Raw genomic sequence first — 15,895 nt, forward strand, 5'->3', positions numbered from 1 at the left:
CGTATCTCCTAGCTTCCTGTGCTGTAATGACCTGGCAGAATACTTGAATGATACATTGATTAGCTTAGCAGACATTTCTGAGCTGGGCCATGACATCACTGGACTGGGAGCTATAGAAGGAGAGGCTGACAGTGAGCGTTGGTGCTATGGGGGCACAGGGATGGGTAAGTATACCTTTTTTTGTTATGTTCCCACCACCCCCTGCCCTCTGTGATTCTTTACATTTGCCTCTTTAAAGAAACACAGATCTTCTTTATCAGTGCTCATTTAAACTGCAGGACTGCCAGTGTACTACTTACTATGTGTTAATCTGTTGCTTGCTTTAGTAAACAACTCCTTTTCTTTTACTAAATCCAATAAGTTTCCGTTCACACTCAGAGTACTAGTGTGCTCAGTTCTGGTGATTTAAATTAAATAAGACAGTAATGCATGCAACCTACCTTGGATCCAATAGTGGTTGCACGCACTATGTATACCTCCCAAGTGTCCCTCTTTTGGAGGGACAGTCCCTACTTTTGACCCAGGCCCCTCTGTCCCTCTTTGCCCCCTACATGTCCTTCTTATTGACCTAGAAATGAGATTGGAATTAATAAACTTTCTATTTTGCTCTAGAAAGTGTCTGGTTTCTTACTGTATAATAGACCCAAATGTGCACATTAGCCTATTATTTGGTGCAAGTTAGATCCTAAAGATTTTTATATTCCGATGAATCATGTGACATTATGTCACACCTCATTTTACACACGCAGACTCATTGATTTCTATGGCCCCATACCCACATCTGCAGGTGTTACAAATCCATTTTGACATACACGTGGCAATGCTCCTCCCTTATGTACCTCGGGGTCAAACTCACACCCTCGTACTCCCTCCTATTCCAAGCTAATTTCACTCCTTTAATTACTGAAGTTTCTAAGCTACTGAACTCATGGACTCATCTCCCCATCTCTCTCATAGGTCGCATTAACACGATAAAAAAGGCCATCCTTCCCAAATTTATTTATCTCTTCGAGACCCTACCTGTAATGGTCCCCCACCCCGTCCTTCGAGGTGTCCAGGCCCTTTTCCTCAGATTCTGGTGGAAGGAGGGACGTCACAGAATCCCCCTCTCGGTCCTTACTTCGCCGCTCTATAGAGGTGGGCTCTCGCTCCCTGATATATCACGGTACTATTTGGCTGCACACTTGCGCACCATACCTTCCTGGGCGTCCTTCCGTCCGTCCTTGCCCTCCTCTGGGCACCTAAATGAGCCCTCCCTGATTCCGCTCTCCTGGCCACCATGACCTTTGTCATGTCTATTTGGTCCCAGTGCCGCACTAAATTTGGCCTTTCTGCCCCTTCCTCTCCACTAGAACCTTTTCTCTTCACTCCTGACTTCCCTGTTAGTATAACTTCTTCTATGGCCCAGCCTTGGTCCACCGCGGGCTTGTTCCGGTTCTACGACCTGGTCAACCCCATCACCAGGACATTCCCAGACTTTTCAACTTTGCAAGACAAATACGGCCTACCACAACGCACCTTCTTCTCCTACATACAGATTAGGGACCTCTTCCAATCCCGTCTGGGATCCTTAACCTGCCCTCACCCTAACCAGTTAGAACTGTGCTGCCTCCGGGGTGCGTCCTCTAAAGGACTCATCTCAGACATTTACCGCTTACTCTTCCCGACGGGCCCCCCGTAGCATGCCTACATGCATAAGTGGGAGCGGGACCTAGGCACCACAATCTCACAATCAACGTGGCAGGTGGTGTGGCGCCTTCATCCCTGTGCACCCAGTACAAGGAAGCCCATTATAAATTACTCACATGCTGGTACCACACTCCCTACCTCCTCCACAAGTTTAATCCTGCCTTCCCTAATACGTGCTGGCGTTGTCAGTCTGCTCCTGGGATTCTTTTCCATATATTCTGGGATTGCCCCCTAATCACGCCATATTGGGTGACAGTGCGAAACACCATACGGGAGGTCCTGGAAATACAGGTCCCCCTGACCCCACTGCACTTTCTCCTTAACGCACTGCCAGGATGCTCCTCCACATACTTACGGCTGCCAAATGTCTTATCTCCCTTCACTGGAAAAGTACCTCTCCCCCATCCTCCGTGGACCTACTGACTAGGATCAGGGATGTCCGGAGTATGGAATCTCTTACGGCCATTCTGAATAACACGATCAAAAGGTTTGACGCAGTCTGGGCGCCCTGGGACGCATTCTGGGATAGGAGTCCGAGATGATCTGTCCCCTTCTTTCTCCCCCCCTACTCTCTTGCCTTATATACTGCCCCCCTTTCTTCCTCACCACTCCCTTCCGTTTCTCTTTTTTCTTTTCTCTCTCTCTTTTTATGGCGCGGAGGTCAGGCTTGTTTTTTATATTGCGCCGCCCGCCTTAAACATGCCCCGCGACCTATTGTTCTATGATGGAACGTTCCCTATTGGCATCGCGGTAGCTCTCCGTATCTGACAACTCACTACTACTGTATCGGCCGACCCTGTACTTGTTTGTACCCTGACCTCTGTTTATTGTTATCCTTTTTCAGTGATTGCCGTCTCCTTTTTTTCTCGAGGCTGCTGGTTTAGCACCGCCTGACTGTTCAATGATGTGTATTAGCTGATATCACTGACATTTGTTCTGTTGCTCCTTTCTCTTGTACTTTGTACTGTTTCTATATATTGAAAACTTTAATAAAAAGACAATTGTTAAAAAAAAAAAAATCCATTTTGGGGACATGATCTGTGCCGCAAAAAAATGATTAAGCCATTGTGTGTCAGTGTCACTATATGACAGTGGGTCCCTGCAAATGCCGACAGTTACTGAAACACATTCGTAATTCTGTCGGCGGTTCCACAATTTCAGACAGGGTTACTGATGTGTGAATGGGACCTAAGGATGTAGTCACACATACAGGATCTGCTGCAGATTTGCAGAAATCAATTTAACTAAATTCATCAATCTGCAGCAGATCCTGTATGTGGGAATGAATCCTTGAATTGAAAAGTATAGACACGTCTGTAAAATTTTCCTCGACTGAACCACAAGTGTCCCTCTTTGGCCGTCCAAAAAGTTGGGAGGTGTGACTATGATCTCATTGTGTGTTCGTATCTATGGAAGCCCAAACTTCCAGATGAACAGAGGCAGTTTCAGCAATGGACAGGGGTCAGCATGGGCGCTCTGACTGATCCAGGGCCGTTCCATTTAACTCCTGTTTTGTTTACATGATTTCTATAAATTTGCTTGAGGAACGTACAGAAAACCTTCTTACTGACTAAATAGCAATGGAAGAATATATCCTAAACACAATATACCAGCACCAGCTCCCTCTCACAGATGACAATAAATAATGTTATAAAGCATTATCATCAGGCAGGTAGACTGGTGATTTTGTACTGTATTGCTTTATTCCTGTTGTGGATGCCTGAAGCAAATTCTGCATCCCCTGGAGGCGACACCAGAGACACCTGCAGCTTCTTTCTAGGGTTCTGCTTATATGCTAGAATTGTTGCTGCGACTGGTCAAAATGACAAAAGGTGGCCATATTTATGGTCAAAAGACTTCGTTTCAAGCACTATTACCCAATATGGCACAATACCTCTGCTACCATATATACAATGATGCTAGATGCCAGCGATCTGCTGTATAAGCAATATAGTTCTTTTCTATCATTTAAGCCTCAAGTTCCAATGAGCCTGACTCCAACTTTGTTTTTACTTCATTGCTATTACACTCACACTCCTTCTAATGATAATTAATGGAGCTGGCGGGACAACTCGTGCTCTGGGGGCGGGGCAGTGCTCCTAACGGTGCTCCGGACCGAGGATTACACTGCTAACAGCATGGGAACGCCACGGAGAAGGAAGGTAAGAGACATATTTTTCTCCTCGGCGCCCCATGCAGAACAGGGGGCTATCAGCAGGTTAGATTAGTCTAACCTGCTGATAGTTCCCCTTTAACCAAGCTCCCACACAGTTATGGTGCCTACTGCTTAATGGGGTTGGTCACTCTTTCCATTCCTGCTTTGGACAGAGGTGGCAGTGGAGAGCACTGTGTCAGACTGGAGAGAATACACCACTTCATACAGGGCATACAGCAGCTAATAAGTACTGGAAGATTTGAGATTTTTAAATAGAAGTTAATTACAAATTTATAAAACTTTCTGACACCAGTTGATTTGGAAGAATTTTTTTCACTGAAGTTCCCCTTTAACCCTTCACACAGTAGTGATGCTCTGTTAGTTTGCCTAATCATAATGCTCTTTAGTGCTGGCCACTGAATACTGATACATCCACCCAGTAATGGCTTTCCCATTATTGCCCTATATTCAGTAATGGTGTACCTCAATGTCCCCAACTCCCTAATGGTGCATCCTTAGTGCCCCCACTTAGCAGTGCCCCCACCTTAGGTTTTCCTTTAGTGCCACCACTCAATAATAATGAAGCCTGGTACACCTACTCAGTTTTGATGCCTTCATAGCACCCCTTATGCAATAATGGTGAACATTCTCTACACAAGCATAGTGGGCAAATAAATAAAAAATTGACATGTAGCCCTATTGCCACAATCAGCAGAGTTGCTCTGTGTCTTCAGGCCCACAGCCTGAGGGGATCTCGAAAAATCCAGTGGGGGCAAATCCAGTACTAGCATGGCCTAATCCACCAAGATTGTTGAAATAGCAAGAAATTGACTAAAGTGGTGAATGACGGTGCTTTCCTATACATTCTGCCTAGGGTCCTATCTATAGGTACAGAAAAGTAGGCATATTACAATTTGACATTATATACGTATAATATATGTATGTATATGTTATATACGTATTACCAGTGGAGTAGCTACCATAGAGGCAGGGTGGGCAGGGCCTATACAGGAGGGGGGCCCAGGGGAGAAGGTAAGAGTTTGTGTCCTTCTGGTTAACCCCTTATGTACTGCAGTGTGTAAGGGCCCTATTCCACTGGACGATTATCGTTCAGATTATCGTTAAATCGTTTGAATCTAAACGATAATCGTTCGATTGAAATGCAGTTAACGATTAACGACCGAACAAGAAATCGTTGATTGCTTTATAAGACCTGGACCTATTTTTATCGTTGCTCGTTCGCAAAACATTCGCAAATCGTTCGTATTGAATAAGATATCGTTCGGTCGTTCGCAATAGATACGAACGCAATAGCGAAGAAATAGCGTAGAACTAACAATCGCAATTACGATCATAAGTAACTATTATCGTTCCATGGAAATGAGTGAACGTTTTCAGGTCTTTCGCAATAGTTGAGCCGTTTGAGATCGTTAATCGTTAACGATTATGCAAACGATAATCGTCTGGTGAAATAGGGCCCTAAGTGACCCAATGTTTACTTACATGCTGCAACACAAAAAAAGATTTAACAAGCAGAAGACAGAGATCTCTGCTTCACTGCACTGAAAACCTCCAACCTCTGTTCTCCAGCTGGCAATCAAGTAAGAAAGGGAAATGTGCAGAGCTCTGTGCGGAGGTCAGGGGTTATCAGTGCACCACCAGTAAAGCAGACATAAATATATATGCAGTGCTTTGTGTTGTGCGTAGGGGAGGGGGGGCCCTTAAAAATATTTGCTATGGGGCCCTGTGCATCCTAGCTATGTCCCTGCATATTACATATACATACATACATATATTATACTCCTTCTAGTAGTTTTATAACAAACCACAGCCAATTTACAGGTCTTTATGTGAAATATGATCTGTTGTGTAATAAAAAAAAAAAAATCTAAAAAAAAAGAAGTTGAGGAAACATGTCCGTCCGTAGCTGGATCTAAAGGCTTTCACTGCACCAGAGCTAAGTTTCGCTGTCCACTGGTAGTTTAGACTGTCAGCAGCCAAGCTTTGCTCACATCGATATTGTCAAAAAAGATAGCTATTATTCCGGTAGGTAGATCCCTGGAGAGGCCTTTAATGGTCCCTACTAAACTATTGCCTTCAGCAAGAAAACAGTAGCTACAAGCTCCCTCATTGTCTCTGTGTGGAAATGCCATATTGTGACATTACTTTTTTTTCAGGCTCTTTTGTTTTTTTTAACTTAAACTTACAAGGTAAGGCCTTAATCACATCAATGTTTAAAGTCCTTATCTATCCTATGAATGTATGCTGCCGAAATGAGCAGCGCAGGCAATGAAGGAGGATTAAAGTTTTATTTTAAGAAATTATTTAGTACTTTGGTATATATATTTTTTTGTTGTTGTTTTTTTGCAGAGTGAGAATATATGTTAAACATTTCACACTCATTTTTATGTTTGTTTTTTTTTTCTTCTCCTAAATAGAACAATGAGGGTAATATATTAAACATGTGGGCTCCGGCATTGCGTTAAATATATAATCTAGGTTATTCTCAGCAGTCAGTAATTTTATACTTAAATGTAATTGCTTATCAGTGTAAGTAGGTTGGACTGGCCCATTGGAGGATTCCGGCCTCAGAGGATTCTTCGGAGCCATTGTCTGACACAAATATGGGCCCTATAGGTTCGCCAGAAGACAACTTCAGTTTCATGTCAATCACTTACCAGTAAGACTACATTCATACGTTCAGTAGTTTTTCAGGACTTGCAATTGTATGCAATATACAAAAAAATTCTACGTAATGCGTCCAAATTGCATCCATATTTTTGGGGATCAGCAAAAAAGGAGGAGGTGATAGTTAAATAAGTGGGTTTAAAATTAATATGCATATTTTTTATGGGTTTGTGGATGTTTCTTGCGTAAAAAATACAGATTCGCAAAATTACAGACACTCCTATAGACTTCTATAGGGAAATCTGTGCCACAATTACGGGCCATACTAAAGCTTGTCGGTAATTTTTGTGGATTACGGATTAGTAAAATTAAAGACAGTGTGAACAGCCCAACGAAAATGAAAGGGTCCTAAATTTGTCCATAATTGTGGTCCGTAATTATGGACAAACGTATGGAACATGTAAATGTAGCCTATGGGTCTCATTGTTATGGTTTGAATCACAAATAACCTATTGTGCCATGTTTACACGTTCACACATTGTGTAAAAATTACACAGTCGTCAATCAACAATCAACAATTAGGAGCAATATACCATAGTAACTCTTTTACACAGACCATAATGGACATTAGTCCAACACATTTCAATGGTCTTCTAGTTCCCCGATTAAATAAAATATCAGGGGAAATGTGGTGGACTAACATTCTGGATATGGATATTACTGTTTAAGGTATCTAACAGTTCATTTACTGGTTCATTTCCTACATTGGTAAATATATATCTCATCAGCACCTTTACCATGCCAGGTCATTTGCTTCCTGTTAGGATATTCTTTGTTATTTTGTATATCACTTAGGTAGGGAAGGTCACTGTGGTTGGGGTTGCCATTGTCAGGGCTGAGTTCTTCAAGGGGTAGGGACAGAAGAGGGAGGTATTAGCACCAGTGTCTTTTTCCCCAATATTCCTGTAGGTGTACAATATTGTGTTGTCCATGAGTGTATTTAGATATTTCTTAAATGACCTATTATTTAATTTGACCTATTATTTAAGTAAAGGCTAGATTTTAATTGTTTTATCATCTGTATAACATGGGTTCTTGTTGGTGAATTTTCAGCTTGACCATCGGTTTTATGGTGAACAGCTGTCGAGAAAGACAATGACATTTTATAGAACGTACAGCTCAGTCAGACACTATATTTATAAGGATGGCATTATGGTCTATAAACAGGAAAGACAGTTTCTTGGTGTTAGGCAAATGACTAGCTCAACCATGGCCGGCTTTAGCTATGTGTGACTAGTGTGACTTGCACATGGTGTGAGCCAGCAGACTGCTTACAGGGGGCCTTATTGTAGTGGATAGGTTATAGAGCTACAGTAATCATACGTTGATGCTGTCGATGGAAGGCAAACCCTTGCAAGTGCTTGGGCCTTCAGCTCCTGGGGGGCCCACTCTGCTGCTGGGTGATGTGCCTAGAACTTTAACTGTAAGGGCCCTATTCCACAGGACGATTATTGTTCAGATTATCGTTTACGAAAAATGTTCGCAAACGACCGATGGTCTTTAATTCTAGTCGTTCTTGCGGTCTAAGCTGTTGAATGCACCCACTAACGACCGAGGAACGACCGAACAATGTTTTATTACACCAAACGACTTGTGAATAATGTACGAATGAGCAACGATAAAAATAGGTGCAGGTCTCATGAATCGATCAACGATTTCTCGTTCGTCGTTTAATTGTTAACTGCTATTCAACCGAACAATTATCGATTCGTTCCGAATAAAGGGTTAATGCTTCAGCTTCCTATGGGAACCTGTAGTAACCATGAGGTAATTACTTATGTCATAAAGAAGGTTCTATAAAAGAAAGGCACGCTGCCTGGATCAGCGCCATCTTGGATGCGACAGAGGACCTTGAGCTTGACTACTTTACTCTCCACTACCCTTGATGTTATTTGGAGGTTCTAGCAGGGGAAAGGGGGTTTTCTGCTTTAGATGACCCACTTTCTTAAGAGATGGACCTGGAAAAAAAGTAGTTCTGCCTAGCTATTAATAAGGTGACAGATATGCCAGCCAGATCTTTCTCACATCCAGTGTAGTACATATATTTATAGTCTATTTTTGATGTTTTTGTCTGTAAATCAGATAAAATGTACAAATTATTAAACTATGTTATCTTGGTATTACTCTCTAAGCCCAGGGGAGCAGCAACTCTCCAGCCATGGCTCCCTCAAGGTTTCCTCCACAGGAGGTTTATCCTCGCCTGAGCGCTGGAGGGTGACTTTTCGTGAGTCAGGGGGTCTGCCGTTTTCATGTTATTTTAAATAAAATTGTGACCATTTGACATCTGATTACAATGTGTTGTTACTTTATTTTGCATTCTTTGGTGTTATTCATTTTGATTAGGAGTTGGGGTCCCATAAAGTCGGACATCTCCCCACCAAATAAATACCTCCTTGTTCCATCTTCGGCAGGGGACCTGCTGATCTCTGGGAGCTACCTATCAAAAACTGGAACATCAGGGACAATGTTGGTGTGAGTAGGGACAATGATTATTCATCTGCCACTCCCAATAGGTTGGTCCACATTGTGTTTGAAGGTAATTTCCAGTATTCACCCTTGCCTAAAGGCCCTATTCCACCAACAGATCTGACGACAGATTATCTGCCAAAGATTTAAAGCCAAAGGCAGGAGAGGATTTGAAAAGAGGAGAAATCCAGTCTTTCCTTTATGACCTGTTCTCTGATTATAGCTTTGGCTTCAAATTTGGGGTTGGCTTCAAATCTTTGGCAGATAATCTTTCGTCAGATCTGTTGGTGGAACAGGGCCTTAATTCCTATAATTGTATACAAATGTTATTGTTTTGGTTTCCATTTTTTTTCTTGTATGTGCGTTTTGTCATTCCTATCATTAGCGTTAGCGAGGGCTGCAGGGACATCGTTACCGATGTCCTTGCAGCCCTTGCAGCATACATTAGCTAGCAGGGCTTCTCCTCCGCTCCCTCTTCCTCCCCGGGTCCCGCGGCGCAGTTTAAACTAAGCTTTGGTGCGGCCTGACTGAGCTGTCAGACCACTCAGCCAATCACTGGCCGCGGCTCAGTCAGGCCGCTTTGAAGCTGATGCTGCACGCGGGACCCGGGGAGGAAGACGGAACAGAGGAGAAGTCCTGCTAGGTAATGTATGGTGCTTCTCAAATCGTTAGATCGTTTATTTAGGCCCAAACCTAAAATCATCGGTCACCCACGGCGCATCCATGAAGCGATGCACGGTGGCTGACCGATAATTTTAGGTTTGGGCCTAAATAAATGATCAGCTGATGGCACGATCATCAGCTGATCGTTTTCTCTATTCCACCGAGCGATAATTGGTCGAATCTGTCCGATTCGCCCGATTATCGCTCCGTGGAATAGGCCCCTAACAATCAACAGTCACCCAAACCACAGTATATTCCAGAGATAAAAGCAAATCCATAATGAAATTAATGGAAATATGGGACCAAGGAACTGACAAAGGGCAGAGTTGACCACTCCATACCTATGGGAGACTTAGAAACCCAATATTCCAGCTGGACTCTGATGTGAACTGCCACAACACAAGCATGCACCCATGGATAGGGGATAAATGATAACGACTGAAACACCCCTTTAAGTCATCTAATAAGTGCTAGTTCTTGAGAAATCTTGATGGAATATAAGCAAAGTCATATAATAAGTACTATGCAAATCAGTCCATTATATATCCATGTTCCCCTAATGGCTCCCCTCATTGCATTACCTACAGTAGTTGCAGGAGGTTTTCCTCCCTATTAATCAGTATACAAAAAATGGATTGTAATTTCCTGTTCAGGACTAAAGTAATTAACACATCGCATTCTCCTAATAATTCCAGCTATTCTATAACACCCTTCTGTCTGTAACAAGTTATCCACATTGCATTATCACCTTTGCATTACTCATAACCTAGAAGATACGAAGAAGGAATCTGAATGTATCTTGTCTATTTTCAATGACATATCACGGAAACCTCACATTGATCAGATTGTAGAGACTGCAAATTGCATTTCAAGCATCTCGCTATTGTTAAGCCCGCTTTGTATACTACATGTCATGGCCGTTAGATCACAGTGTAAAGGAAGAGAGACATGTCAAAGACTTCTGGTCTACTTTATAGCAGCTACTTGGCAGCTGGTAAATAGGTATCTGCGCTTTCTATAGTGTACATGGCCTAGTTTTTGCTCTTCCTATAGAAATCATCAGGGATACATTGTTGTTGCTGGCTATAAAGTGGTTGAAGATCTGTGTAAGAGGTGTGATAGGGCCTATCATTTTCCACGCTCTCTTATATCACACCCATATAACAGTCTATATTCACTTTCTTATTTACACAAACCTTCCCTTACAGGCTACGTCCCCTACAGACCTCCAGTCTCAGCTCCTGAGAATATAATAGCACAGATTGCAAAATCTAAAAGAGCTTATAATAGAACTGGTATAAGTATCTAAAGAATTAAAGTGTACCTGTTGTTATAACTTTCAAAATCTAAATTAACAGTAGATGTGATATAAAGCAAGTTTTCAATATACATTCATTTTTTTGTTGCTATCATGGTGTAAAACAAAGCTGTACTTACCAGAAATCCAGGTCCAGTCTCCTGAAGGCAGACTTTCTGACTTCTCTCTTTGACTGCCTTCTCTGTGAGCGCTCAGATGGCCTGGGATACACAGGACTTCCTGTTTTTTCACAGTTTCCTGTTTTTTTCCTATTTTTTTCACAGTTTTCCTGTTTGAGAAAAAACTGTCAGAAAACAGGAAGTGCTGTGTTTTCCATGATAACTAAAAAAAATAATGAATGTAAATTGCAAAGTTGCTTTATATCACATCTACTGTTGATTTAGAAAGTTATAACGACAGTGACACTTTAAAGGGGTTCTCTACTATGAAAGTCACCCCCCCAGCAGCTGACAGGCTGGATAAGACAGCCAGAAGAGGCAGGGGCAGACCCAGACTGCATAGGGCCCCTGTGCGAAAAATTTGCCTAGGCCCCCTCCCCCTTTGTTTTCCACCAACCTTTTCCACTTCGGGCACCCCTACTAAATGTTCTACAATATACAAAAAACTGCAATTATTGGCTCACAGGTGACCACTTCTTTGATCTGAGGCGATCGCTCTCCGCTTCCTCTCCATCTGGCCCAGACCATCATGATGATTTATTGCAGCTACAATTCATCTCTTCAGAAGCTGCAAGACAAACATCTTAGGCGCCGCACTTTCCCTTCAACTTTCATCCCTTTTTATTTACCTATGGATCTCATACAGTAGTAATTCCACTTATTGGTGTCATGGACAGTAAAGTGAGTAGGTGGGATGCCCCATTTAGTCATAACACTATCTTCTATGACCTCCCCATACAGTAATAACATCCCCTTCTATGACCCCCCCTATAGTAATAAGGTGCCCTGCTGTGCCTTCCATATTGTAAAAATGCCCCCTGCTGTTCCCTATATAGTAGTAATGCCCCCTGCTGTGTCCTATATAGTAAGAGCAGGCTAACGACTGCGAAAGACCTGAAAACGTTCACTCATTTCCATGGAACGACAATCGTTACATGCCGATTATAGCGGCAGTGCATGCCTAGAAGCTGCAGAGCTGCAGCTTCTAGCGATGCTGAAAGGAGAACAACTGAGAGCGGCGGGCCCCTGTCCCCCTCGGGCCCCTGTGCAGCCGAACCGGCTGCACAAGCGGTAGGTCCACCAGTGAGAAGAGGGTAAGAGCCGTGCCTGGATTAGGGGCAATTTAAATGATAATTACAGCACTGGTATCAGGGTCACCAGGTGAACAGCGTACCATGCTACGCACCTGGAGCTAGCTCTCATTACATACTAATAAGCATGTGAGAGAGCACTAGGTTTAAAGGGGTACTCAGGGGCTTGAGACTAGTGATGAGCAAACATGTTAGGAAATGGTCATATGTTCGTACGAACATGACGCTAATTGTTCGCGTTCGGAAAGGTTATAACGATCATTTTTGAACATATTCTAACTTGCAACCATACACCACTGTGTAATACGATTTGCGCCTGGTAATCTGTATGCATGTGAATAGACAGAAACGTACTGTACATTCATTATTTGTTTGTGAATGTTAGGTGAACACAAATCAATCACAATAATTATTTTTTATGTTCGTGTTTGGGATCCGAACCGAACATCGGGATGTTCACTCGTGACTACCTGAGACATGTCTTCCGGAGGTGAGCTGTGGCCATCTTGGTGTGATGTCATGACCCAGGATGGCTCTGATGTGGGGTAGGGGGTGCCCGATGGGACTCGCGTTTTTTAATTAGAGTATTGGGGCTGGCTCCCACAGCCACAGCCAATCACAAGGGCTAATCCTGCTAATCCAATCACAATACTCTAATCCTGTGGAGTGTGTGATCTACCTTCCCCGTACTAATGCGTGGTGGGTAATAATAGGTAAGGGTCAGAGTGGTTCTTGAAGGATGGGATGCTAGCCTGATACTTATGGGCCAGGGTGAGACTAACAATTCGTTCCATACTTATTATCAATTCAATTATTATCAATTCAGTCTCCTTCCCCCAGTTCTGAGCTGCTGCTTTTTGCTGAAGACACAAAAAAATGTGTGTGAGCTGTTCTCTCCATCTCCCCCTGCGCCCCCTCCCTTCCGAGACAGCTAATGTAAACCAGTCCTAGCTGCTCAGAATTGTGAGAAGGGGACTAAACAGATAAAAACAAGTATGGAATAAGTTGTTAGTCTCACTACCGGCAGCAACATATGAAAACTTAGGTTTCAGCAGAATACCCCTTTAGGCTATATTCACGCACAGTTATCTTGCTCAGTATTTTGCAACCAAAGCCAGGAGTGGTTTGAAAACACAAAAAGGCTCTGTTCACACATTGTTGAAATTGAGTGGATGGTCGCCATTTAATAGCAATAATTGCCGCTATTTCAAAACAATGGCCGTTAAACATAGCCTAAAGCATGTTGGTGGGGTTGCATGTCAGTAGAGTCTATGCTGAGTGGCTATTTCCTATGGGAGCGGGACATCATCATATGCTATGAAAAAACAGACAGCGGTGCAAAGTAGACAACCCGGGATCCAGCAGTGCGTTATAAAAACAAATTTAAAGGGGTTGTCCAGCGAAAATCTTTTTCTTTCAAATTAACTGGTGTCAGAAAGTTATAAAGATTTGTAATTTACTTCTTCCCATACTTATCAGCTGCTATATGTCATGCAGGAAATGTTTTATTTTCAGTCTGACACAGTGCTCTCTGCTGACATCTCCAGCCCAAGACAGCAACTGTCCAAAGCAGTAAAGGTTTTCTATGGGGATTCATAGAAAACCAAGGCAGAGTTCCTGTCAGCAGGGAACACTGTGTCAGAATGAAAATAAAACATTTCCTGCAGCAGCTATTAAGTATGGGAACACTTGAGATTTTTAAATAGAAATAAATTACAAATCTATATAACTTTCTGACACCAGTTGATTTGAAAGAAAAAGATTTTCGCTGGACAACCCCTTTAAGGGATAAAGGATTTACCTATGGCTGCTTGATTTTACAGGAAAACCTTGCTGCCATTAGCTATCAGTAAGGAGCTCACTGCAGTGTTAGTTCCCATCACAGGTATCTGTTGGTATTCTGCTACGAATGGGATACCAACAGAAACTGTGGCAGACAGCAGTGGGTGCCATTCATTTTAACAGACCAAATGGAGTCATCTACTGATTCCTCTCAGGCCATAAAACAAGTCCATATATATATATATACTACTCAGCTGTATTCACGACAGTGGAACTGAACTGCAAAACTACACCCAAACTGAGGACAGGAGAGAAGCTGTTTCTGGGGGAAAAAGTTGTCTTTTTTTTATTATTAATCCTATGTCACCCCTTTAATGGTGCAGAAGAGTTACATTAAAATAGCCTCTACCAGCGGAAATTGTCCTGAACAGAGTCACTGTTGTGCACCACAGTATCTGTTCTTAGTGGGATGCCAATGGATATGTGTGCCATACTTCTTAAAGAGGATGTACCACCAGGTACATCCTCTTTAAGCTGAACCTACAGATCGAACGTTGCCGTACTATGCACCGGAACCGGCCGGTGCTCAAGCACTGGAGGTAGGTCGGCCCGCCCCCAGTGGGAGGGAACTCCCTCCCACTGGGGGCGGGCCGGCCTACCTTCAGTGCTTGAGCACCGACCGGTTCCTGCGCATAAAACGGCGCTGTGCGCGGGAACCGGGCCGCGGTCCGAAAAACGGACCGTGGCACCGGCTTCCCCGTGACGGCGCCGTTCGATCCGTGGGTTCAGCTTAAAGAGGATGTACCTGGTGGTACATCCTTTTTAAGCTGCATTCCCACGTTCCGTGTTCCGAGTCTCCCCGCCCGGGCAGCATCTGTGATTGGATGCTGGGAGCGAGGGCACTGTACAGATGTGCGCCGTGCTGTAATGACAGAGGCGCACGGCTGATTTATTACAGCGTGGCGCACATCTGTACAGTTCCCCCGCTCCCAGCATCTAATCACAGATGCTGCCCAGGCGGGGGAGAGTCCGCTACAGGCATTCCACGTCTGTGTTCCATGGGAATGCAGCCTTACTCATCATGCTCCTGGCCTTATTAGGGTAGCTTCACACGTACCGACTCGCAGCGTTAATAACGCTGCGAGTCGGCTAGGTCCTGGCAGATCACTTTCACTACATACATGCAGCGGTCTGAACGACCGCTGCGTGTATGTAATTCTGCCGGCCGCTTAACCCCTTCAGCTGCCGCCCGGCTCACGCTCCGCTCTGTATACATTACCTGTCCTCGCTGCACGGGGTCCCGGCGTACTGCTCTCCCGCCCGGCCAATCAGTGGCTGTGGCAGGGCAACACACTGATTTGCCGGGCGGGAGAGCAGTACGCCGGGACCCCATGCAGCGAGGACAGGTAATGTATACAGAGCGGGAGCCGGGCGAGAGCTGAAGGGGTTAAGCGGCCGGCAGAATTACATACACGCAGCGGTCGTTCAGACCGCTGTGTGTATGTAGAGAAAGTGATCTGCCAGGACCTAGCCGACTCGCAGCGTTCTTAACGCTGCGAGTCGGTACGTGTGAAGCTACCCTAATACTGCGTTTACACGTAACGATTATCGTGCGAATTTGCGCGATAACGATCGAATTCGAATGATAATCGTACGTGTAAACGCAGCGAACGATCAAACGACGAACGAGAAATCGTTCGTTTTGATCTTTCAACATGTCATCAAATTGTCGTTCACCGTTTGCAAAAAATTCGCTGATCGTTCCGTGTAAACAGTTGTTGCACGATAGTCCGATTTAACCTATGTGCGAGATAGGCTTAAGCGATCGCAAAACGATTATTAGGCACGATATATCGTTCCGTCTAAACGCTGATCGTTATTTTAA

This window comes from Dendropsophus ebraccatus, chromosome 10 (assembly GCF_027789765.1).
Source record: "Dendropsophus ebraccatus isolate aDenEbr1 chromosome 10, aDenEbr1.pat, whole genome shotgun sequence".
Classification (NCBI taxonomy): domain Eukaryota; kingdom Metazoa; phylum Chordata; class Amphibia; order Anura; family Hylidae; genus Dendropsophus; species Dendropsophus ebraccatus.